This window comes from Protopterus annectens, chromosome 13.part0 (genome assembly GCF_019279795.1).
Source record: "Protopterus annectens isolate FY-2018-M chromosome 13.part0, PAN1.0, whole genome shotgun sequence".
Classification (NCBI taxonomy): Eukaryota; Metazoa; Chordata; order Ceratodontiformes; family Protopteridae; genus Protopterus; species Protopterus annectens.
In genome coordinates, this window is record NC_056747.1 from 1,032,659,889 (window position 1) to 1,032,670,172 (window position 10,284).

Genomic DNA, 10,284 nt, shown 5'->3' on the forward strand with positions numbered 1-10,284 from the left:
GTTTAGTATTGTATAATGCATGACTAAGGATTACCTGCGATTTCTGCATGCCAAATAGTCTCATAACAATTGCATGATTTATTTCTCAAAGAGGGAGGATGTAGATCAGAGAGTAACGTGTGTACTATGTCTTTACAAAGCATGCGAGGCTGTATGCGCACATATAAATTCCAGACATGTGCAATCTCTAGTGCCATTTTGAAGTAGCAGCCAGAGAGTGAGCCATCATGATCTCAGTTGTTAGTTTGTATACAGGTTACTTAAGTTAATGCCAGTAAGACTCTCTAGTGATGTTTTTGTATAAAATTAATCTGCTTAAATAGAACTCACAAAGACTCTTTTATTGTGTCCTAGACACAAAAGCAACAGGGGACATCCTTTGCAGATGGACCATCACATACTCCTTCCAAGCAACTTGCTGAGTGTGTGTATGATAGGGATGAAGAAGTAAAAACAAAATCTTGTTTGGACCACCACATAATATATACCTAGATGATAACCACTCTTAGTTGGGTGATGGGAATAAATGGGTCAATTAGCTGAGACAGGATTTGATATTCAGTAGACATTGGTGCAAAAACTGCAAAAACATTTCCCGGAATGGTCAGGACTCATTGGTCCTGAGTCAGCTTCTCTGGCTCTTCTGCAAAGAGACCCAGATGGCACCCTACTGTAGGGGAAAGATGGATGGGATTTTGCTAAGGGGTATGGAAGGATGGAATTTAATTTTTGCAGTGAGACGCAGCTTGACTGAGTTATAGCTGCTCTCTTTGGGGGTGTCTGTTCTATGGGACCCTCAAGTATGCTCTTATGCTTTACTTGGCGTTCACTCCTGTTTTGTGTTTTTTTTCCATTTCTGATTTTGTCATTCTTCTGTTTGGGGAGGAGAGGTCAATATTTTGATGTATAATTTCTGCTGTATCTTGGAGTTTAGGAATGAAAAAAATGCTTAACCATCCATATGCCCCTGCCTTTTTCCACCAGTCTCTTGAATACATTCCCAGAAGGGTACCTGACATGGAGGTTTGATTTCTAGCATAGGTAACCACAATCAGAAATTATACAAAATGGAGGTTTGATTTATAGCATGGGTAACCACAATTAGAAGTTATACAAATGCTCCTACGTTTTTGTGAGTCTAACAAAGTGAACTTTAAAGTTTGTAGTGAAATTGGAGAAGGAAGCATCTCTCCCAAAGAACTTCTGATTGAAGTCATGATTGAATGTTAAACAGAGACATAGCTCTATCTTTCCACATACCAAGAAGAGAGCCAAAAACAGATGTTAGACTCTGAAAGTGATGACAGTGGAATAATTGTTAACCAGATTTAAAAAGAAATTGCATAAAAAATAGCAGTATTGTGACAAGTATGTTGAAGGAGGTCATAATAAACTGTTGAAAAGATTCTCATCAAAGATGGGCACAGTGAATAAACTAAATTGTTAAAAATGCATTGTGAAAATGTTCTTAACACCATGAAGCATGTTCTCAAGAATACTGGTGAAACAAATTACAGAACATGGTAGTGAGTGCTATAAAGTACTGTTGAATTTTCTTCCTGTGAAATGTATCTTACTGTATTTTAAATCTTGATATAAAACCAATGAACTGTAAAGCATTATAATTGCAAATTTCCTATGACTAGGGGAAAGCTGTTGAAAATATTCCAAATTTAAGAAAGGCTTGTTGATATGTGTGTGGAAGAGTGGTGAACTTACAAAAAAAGCAAACAGTAAATAATCTAAATGTTCTAGAAACACTTTGCGTCAGACAAAAGTAATTTAAATGTGTTAGGAAATCTTTGTGACAGAGAAAAGTCTGTGTTCAGAAACAATGTTGTACTAAGGAAAAAACATGGCACTACCTTCCTGAAAAAATAAGTGGAACAATTCTGAATTGTGTATATGAAAAAGTTGTAACTACATGTATGCTTTCAACTATAGCAAACAATGTGTGTAATATACAAACTAGCAGTTCAGTATTATGCTGTTTCTGATTGCACAGATATAAGCCCAGTAACATTTCTGTATTCTGCTGCTTACCCTGTGACTGGTAAGACATGGCTACTGGAGATGTTTTGATGCATGTAAATGAACTCCTGCCAGGGAAAAGGAAAAAAGGGATCCCAAACAAATGGAAGCTTGTACAATTATAGTATAAGTTGTTGATTACAAACCTGATAGTTGTATAGGGTGCAAAGTGGAGTCTTAATAAGCTACCAAGGCAGTTTAGAGTATGGTGTATGGCAAGAATGAGAAATACTGCTTATATGAGCTACACATCTTAATGTGTCAAATATTCTGTTTTCAAAGCGTGTGAAAAATCATTGCTTGCTATTGTTTGAGAAGCTGTGTGCCTGTGTAATACTCACTTATTAAGAAGTAAAAGCAAAGAAAATAAATTTGCAGTATGTAGAAAAATGGTGGCACCACCAAATAAGTGCCAGCTTTGGCAAATTGTAAATGGAAAGCAAGCCTTGTTGAATAGTAAATTGTCAATAATGAAGTGTTACCTTTACAAAGACAAATTGCCCTGTGCCAATACACAGACATAAAAGTGGGTCTTTGTGACAGTCAAAGGGTGTCTTGGAAAAGAAAATGTTTTGCTAGTGTTAATACTAAAGACTTGTGATTAAATTATATGCTTATGCTGTAAAATTGTTTTACCAAAGTTCTGTTACAAAGTAACACTGTTACAAGGTAAAAGTCTTGTTATAAGGTAACACTTCATTATTAACTCTGGAAAATGTCTTATATCACTCCACTACACAAAGGAGGTAACCCCACAGAGCTCGCCAGTTATAGACCCATAGCAATTCTATTCCCCCCAGCCAAAATAATAGAAAAATGTATACATACCCAGCTCTTCAACAATCTGATAACAAATAATCTACTGTCTAATACACAACATGGTTTCCACTCAACCAAAATACCACAACTGCCCTCTTAGGCTTTACTAACACTGTCAATGAATACAGAAATGAAAGGAAATAGTATCCTACATCTTCTTAGAACTGTCTGATGCATTTGACACAGTTTCCCACCAGAAACTTCTCTCTGAGCTCACCTCCCTTAACCTTAGTCATGAAATTCTCACTTGGTTCCAGTTACCTAACCAACTGCCAACAAGCTGTCAGATGACAGCAGAATCTCTCAGTTCTCCTACCAGTGTCCATGGGAGTCTCTCAGGGCTCAATACCAGGTCATCTTCTTTTTAGTATTTTGACAAATAAACTCCATTCTGCTACCCATCTTCCTACCATAGTTCAGTACACAAATGACTCCACTCTCATCTGCAGTGCACCCAGCCTACAACACCTCAAAGCAACAACACAGCAGGCCTTTTCCATCATAGAATCTTGGCTATCTGATTCTCAACCAATTCTTAATCCAAATAAAACCAAGCTTATGCTCTTTAGTCCAAGAAAATCCTCGAACTCCGCATCCTCATTTCAAATATACTCCCAAGACAATGCTACTATATCAACAGTTCCACAAACTAAATTATTAGGTGTAGTCATTGACAATGTGAAATTTGACCAACACTCATCTCAAACCATTAAAGATATAAAATTAACTAAATATTAACTAGATATAAAATTAAGCTCCCTTTACAGAATAAGTCCCTTCTTCACCTCTGAAACAAGACAGGCAATAGCTAGAACACACTTTCTCTCCACCTTGGTATACACCTCCCCTATTTTAACCAACTTAAAGAAAACTGATTTGGCAAAACTTGAAACTTATTACAATAAAATTGCTAAATTTGCAACAAACTCCACACAGTGAACCCACTACTGCTCACTCTTACTGTTAAAGGAAAAACTTCAAAGACCAATACACGTAAGGTTCAGGTTAAGGCACTTTAATTCTTGCAGCAAAGAGACAAAAACATGAATGCAAAACTAGAGTTTGTCTACCTAAAATCAGGAAGTGAAGCCATTCTTATACTATTCTTACAAGACATTGCCTACTGAAGCTGACGTAGTAAATCACAAGTTTACAATATTGTTTTTCACAGCAGATGTTGCTCATGATTTTCTGCTGACATGACATAACATTTCTAGATTCATGAGAAAACTTTGGAAAAATAACATGGCCTTGGAGACCAGCAGCTATTTGCAATTATTTCTACAGTGCTGTGTTACATTTCAAGGTACTCTACTCATTCGAACACAAAGCAATCACAGATTATAGTTCATATTCTTCAAGCGGTCTTTATTCTACTTTATCTATCCTTCCTGCAGCTGTGTATGTTCTCATAACACAGACAGAGCTAATTGTCTAAGTTTAATAACATTATAGAAAGCAGTATTGTTCTATTCATTATTTTCCTAACTTAGCAGAAAATCATCTGCTTCTCAGTTAATTTCCTAAGACATAAACAAGATTTTAGCTACGCTGACAAAATACAAGGTCAGAAAGCATTTGCCATTAATATGGATTTGTTCAGCATAAAGCAGAATAAGTGTATTAACCCTTTTGGGCTTCTAAAAAAGCACTAATGCACACATATTAATACATATTTTTCTAACACTTCCCTCCTATTAATACTTTTATTCTACTTTCAAAAGCATAAACAATTTGTTTCTTTCCCTAACCTCTTCCATTTTTGATTTGCAGTTAAGAAAGTCATTCAGTTTAACTTATGAATGCATCTCAGTCTTCAACAGTTCATCAAGCTCAGTACCTTGATATAAGGTTTCAGAAACCGACAAATCTATAAAATCTTTGATCAACCTTTTCATGCTGGGGATGCCACAACAAACACATACTCCCAACAGGAGCATTCCTACACAAATATCAATCAAGATGTTCATTAGGATGGAACCCCATCCCCCAAACCATTTCTGGAAAAAGTCCGTCAGTGGATTTGGGCCTGGTTTGGTCATGGTCGACACTTGCTGAATCACCTCTAGGTGGTTGTCTATCTCATGCTGGTTGTCAGGAATATATGAACAGTATTCTTCTTGGATTAAAGTACACGTACCACCTCTCGCTGCTAGGGTGAAGTCAAGAGCCATGCGGTTTTGAAGCACCACAGTTCTCATGGCATTCAGTTCATCAGTCACTAATTCGAGAGCAGAAAAAGTTGCATTGCTCATTACTTTGAGGAGTTTAGACAGTTTTCTCAGCTCCCAAATCTATTTCACTGCTCCATATGCTGGTAATATGCCTGCCCACGATATGACAGTGTCACTCAAGTCCATATGTGTTAGTTTATTGCCCATGGAATGATGGTTTCTCCAGCCCGCCTTGATCTGTCCCACTGGATTCTCAGGTTTCCTGACAGGTTTCTTGGTGACCTCTCGTGCATTTCGAATTTTACCTCGAGGCAAAACTGCAGTGTGACGTATGACCGGAACCAGGTAACCCAAAAAACAACTGCCGGACCAATTCTCAGGTAACCATTTATATGCCTTTTTGCTACCTACAAAATAACAATCTTCCACCTTAGTAGTAACTTTACTATTAACATATGCTTGCCCTGCATGAAACATTTTCTTGTTTATTATAGACAGTTGCTTAAAAAGAACAGGAGTATGTTGTACTTCATTAATTGTTTTGTGTATTGCTTTAAGAAATGAGTCATAGTCTATATCACAAATAGAACCTGCATTATTAGCTTTGGTGTAACATTTGTAAGGAACAGTCATATTGCAATTACTCCAACCCACCTGAACAGTATCATTTTTATAAAAACACACAATTCCCTTTTGTGTAACAGGCAGGTGCAATGCTATTTTATCTTGTGATTTAACAGTCGTAGTATCATAAACCAAGTTTTCCCAGGTCTCATTGACCCCTAGGGGGACTGCAGTCATTAATAATCCCCTGTATGCTGGTGGTATAGCTGTACAAACCCAACAATTTGAAACATTACACGTTTGATCGCTTGGTAAGTGTTAAAGTTTGGATTCCAGTCTATGAGTAACGCATCGCATTTATTCAGTTTAGCTTGTGTGGCTGGAAAAAGGAAAGGCCACAGCAAAAAGATTAATGTCACCAGTATAGCCAACAGGATAATCATGCAATTTTTTTGTGGCTGTCCTGCATTCCTGTATGCTCTGGATTTTGTCATTTTTACTCTTGTGGTGTAACAGTAACAAGATTTTTGTCTAGTTCAAAGTTTTTAACCAGTTTGCAGTGTGTCAGATGAATCCAGAACGCTCACTCTGCAATCTTGACTGTAGTGGGTGTTGACAGTAGCACTTGGTATGGCCCTTCCCACTTCGGTGATGTCCAGTTTTTCTTCTTGACGACTTTCACCCAGACCCATGTGCCTGGGACTACTGCTGCTTCTGATGGTCTGGTTTGTTCCTTATCTGAAACAGAATTAAACTGCAAAAGGTGTTTAGAATTCAACATTCTCCTCATACACTCAGCAAGTGTACAGTCAGCTTCCTGATCTGCAGGCATGAGAGGTTTCCACTGAGGTATATAATATGCCCTCCCAAATAACTTCTCAAAAGGAGACAATCCCTTTGCATTTGGAACAGTTCTCATGCTCAACAGTGCCAGGGGCAGACAATACACCTAATTTCTATGTGTTTGCTCAATGAACTTCCTTAATTTATTTTTTAATGTCCCATTGTACCTCTCTACCAACCCTCCAGATTGTGGGTGATATGTACAATGATTTTTCAAAGAAATTCCAAAATACCTGCTCAGCTGTTGTATGGTTTGGTTTACAAAATGTGTGCCATTGTCACTGTAGATCTTTTCCGATATGCCAAATCTAGGAATAATTTCTTTAACAAGGGTTTTCGCTACAGTGGCTGCATCTGGACTTTTGGTCGGAAAAGCTTCCACCCATTTGGAAAACATATCTACAATGACAAGACAATACTTCTTATTTTTACATTTGTTCAGTTCTATAAAATCCATACAGATAGTGTGGAATGGATACGGTGGTGTAGGTAAACTCCCCTGCTTGGGCTTCAACGCCCCTTGTGCATGATGTTTATTACAAACGTGACATGACAAACAAAAATTTTTAGTGTAGTTTATGAATCCATATGTTGTGAACACCCGGTTCACTAACTGTACCATCCCCCCTGTTGAGACATGGCATTGCCCATGGCGCAACAAAGCTGCATATCTAAACAAGTTAGATGGCAATATCGGTTTTCCCTCTTTGGAGATGTACAGCCCTTCCTTGAGAATTGCTCCTCATTTTATCCATTTTTGTTTTTCAACCTGCGTAGTAAGTGTCTGCATTGTTTCAACATTTCTAAGTCTAAAATCTCAGAAGGTTGTAATTCCTCATTCAAAATAAATGCTTCTGAAGCTGCCTGCTTTGCAGGTGTATCAGCCCTTGCATTCCCTTTTGAAATTCTATCCTGTTGCTTGGTATGAGCTATGCATTTACAAATAGCAACTTTCTGAGGTAACTGAACAGATTCTAAAAGATCTAAAATAAACTGCACATGATTGATCGATTTGCCAGTAGATGTTATCATTCCTCGATTTTTCCACTGTTGCGCAAAAACATGTACAGTAGAGAAAGCGTACTGGCTATCAGTAAAAATGTGTACACATTTACCCTTTGCTAAGGTACATGCCCGTGTCAAGGCAATCAGTTCTGCTGCCTGTGCAGATAAATTGTGTGGTAAAGATTTTGCTTCTATAATCTCAGTATCAGAAACTACTGCATATCCTACTAGGTTCTGTCCTGTGGGACCCCTTTTGCATGAGCCGTCCACGTAATATGTCACCTCAGCATCATCCAAGGGAACATCCATAAGATCTTTTCTAGATAGTATCTTTTGCTCAATCTCCTGCAGGCAGCTGTGTGGTGTGCCATTTGCAGGAGCTGAAAGCAAGGTAAACGGATTCAAAGTTGTACATCGTTCAATTGTCATATGAGGTTGGCTCAACAATATAGTCATACAGGAAAGATGCCTAGCAGGAGAAAGTTATGCTACCTTCTCTTGCAGTAAAATAATCGCGACTGCATGAGGCACTCTCAGTGTGAGAGGGTGGAACAAAACTACTGAGGCCGAAGCCTGTACTGCCATTGCAGCTGCGACTACTGCTTGTACACAGTGGGGTAAAGACCACGCCACTGGGTCCAGTTGTGATGAATAGTAAGCAATGGGGCGTTGCTTGTCCCCATGCTGTTGTGTTAATACTGATGTCATGTAACCCTGCTTACAATCTACAGTTTGGAAAAAACATTTATGATAGTTTGGCAATCCTAAGACTAGTGAGGATGCTATCAACTGTTTCAATTTGCAGAAAGCAGAGTCTGCTTCTGGTGTCCATTGTAATAAATCCTGTGCTGCCATAGGCTTCTTGTATATCAAGTTGTCAGCAGTGAAGATTCCAAAGCGTAGTTTGGGATCCAGCTCCGACAAAAGTTGGTCGTACCCAGGAAGGACATAATTTCCTTCTTGGTAGTGGGTTTCGGTGCTTGTAAAATTGCTATTTTTCTGTCCTCATCTAATATTCTGCCCTCTTTGGATATTACATATCCTATCTAACTTGCTTTTTCCAAAGCTGCAATTTGTTTTTATTTACTTTATGTCCCTGAATAGCTAAAAATTGTAACAATGCTACAGTATCTTCCTTACAGTCTTGCTGGGTGGGGGCTGCCAGCAGGATGTCATCAACATAAAATAAAATCTGACTGCCTCTCGGTGGGGTAAATCCCGCCAAGTTGCTTGCCATTTCTTGTGAGAATATTGTTGGGTTTTCACAATATCCCTGTGGTAGTCGCGTGTATGTATACCTTTTCCTCTGAAATGTGAATGCAAACCAATGTTGTCTGTCAAGGTGTATCGGTATCGAAAAGAACGCATTGCTGATATCTACCACAGAAAAATATTTCTGCTGAGGTTTCAAATCATTCAACAGGGTGTGTGGATCCGGCACCGTAGGTGCCCTTGGTATTACTGCATCATTTACAGCTTGTAAGTCTTGGACCACGCACCATTCTCCGTTTGCTTTTCTAACAGGAAATAAAGGTGTATTACATGGTGAATCAGGTGATTCCACCAGTACTCCTTCCTTAAGTAAAGCTGCTATAATAGGTTTGATTCCTACCTCTGCATCTTTTCTCAAGGGATACTCTCTCTTTTGTGGCCTAAATGCTGACTTTGGCATAATAGTAACTGGTCCCGCTGTACGAATAAGTCCTACATCTGATTTGCCTGTTGACCAGAGAGTTTCTGGTATGCCTTGTAAGGCTTCTTCTTCCTCTTCTGATAAGAGTGCAAATCAGCTGTCCTCGCTAGACTGCAAATGCACAGCTGGGTGTGTCTGTGTTATCCAATTTAACTTCTGCTTTTGTACTCCCTGTTCTGACAGTTCTAACTCTGTCTGTTTTTCCCACCTCGTGACTTTTTTTCCTAGGTCTGCCCATTTTACATTTTTGTCCTAAGTTAAGCTTACATGTGGTAATCGATTAGATTTATAAAGTGCAAAGAACTCCTGGGGTAATGAACAGCTAACTACACTGTTCCCTTCCATATCCCAGTACAGATTACGCAATACTAATCTGTTTTCACAGTTTCTAAACAACTCTTGTTCATATTCCTTGTCAGGTCCTGGTGTGTTACAATAATATAGAGTACAGTGCAACAATTGTTGTTTGTCAGTGTCAAGGGAGGTGAACTTGCTGATGGATACGTTCATCAGCTCTTTGGTTACTGCCCCTGGACCAGTCGTAACTAAGTCCTGGCTGTACCAATAAAATGTTTCACCCTCTGATTGCACTGCAAAAGTATCAATTTGTCGCTGTGCTTCCATACCCTGCATAGTTGGAACTACTGCTATGCCAAATAGCTGCATAAGGTCTCTGCCCAAAAAGGTTTACTGGGCATTTTGCAGTAACAATAATTTTGCTTTTCTGGGTTAACCCTGAAACAGGATCAGTTATCGCAACGTTATGGGAGAGGGGCTCCCAATACAACTGTCCATTAGCTGCTTTCACTAATATGTAATCCGGTGACTCTGAATTCTCTGGTAGTTTGGAGGGGTGTATCAGGGTCCATGAGGCCCCTGAGTCACACAAAAATGTGACTTCCCTCCCCTCTACCAAGAGTGCAACTTCTGGTTTCGTGTCCGCTAAATAGAGCTCCAAGCTCAATAAAGCTAAGTCTAAAATTTCATTTTTTTCACTATCCGTGACTTCATGCACTTCCTCTATTTCCCCTGTGACATCCTCTCCTCCCTCTATTACATTTGCATTTGTCTTTTCTTGGCTATTCTCTTCTAGTGATTCCTGGCTATCATATAGTCAGTCCTCACCCTCCTTATCTTCTGTAGTTGCCTTCTTGT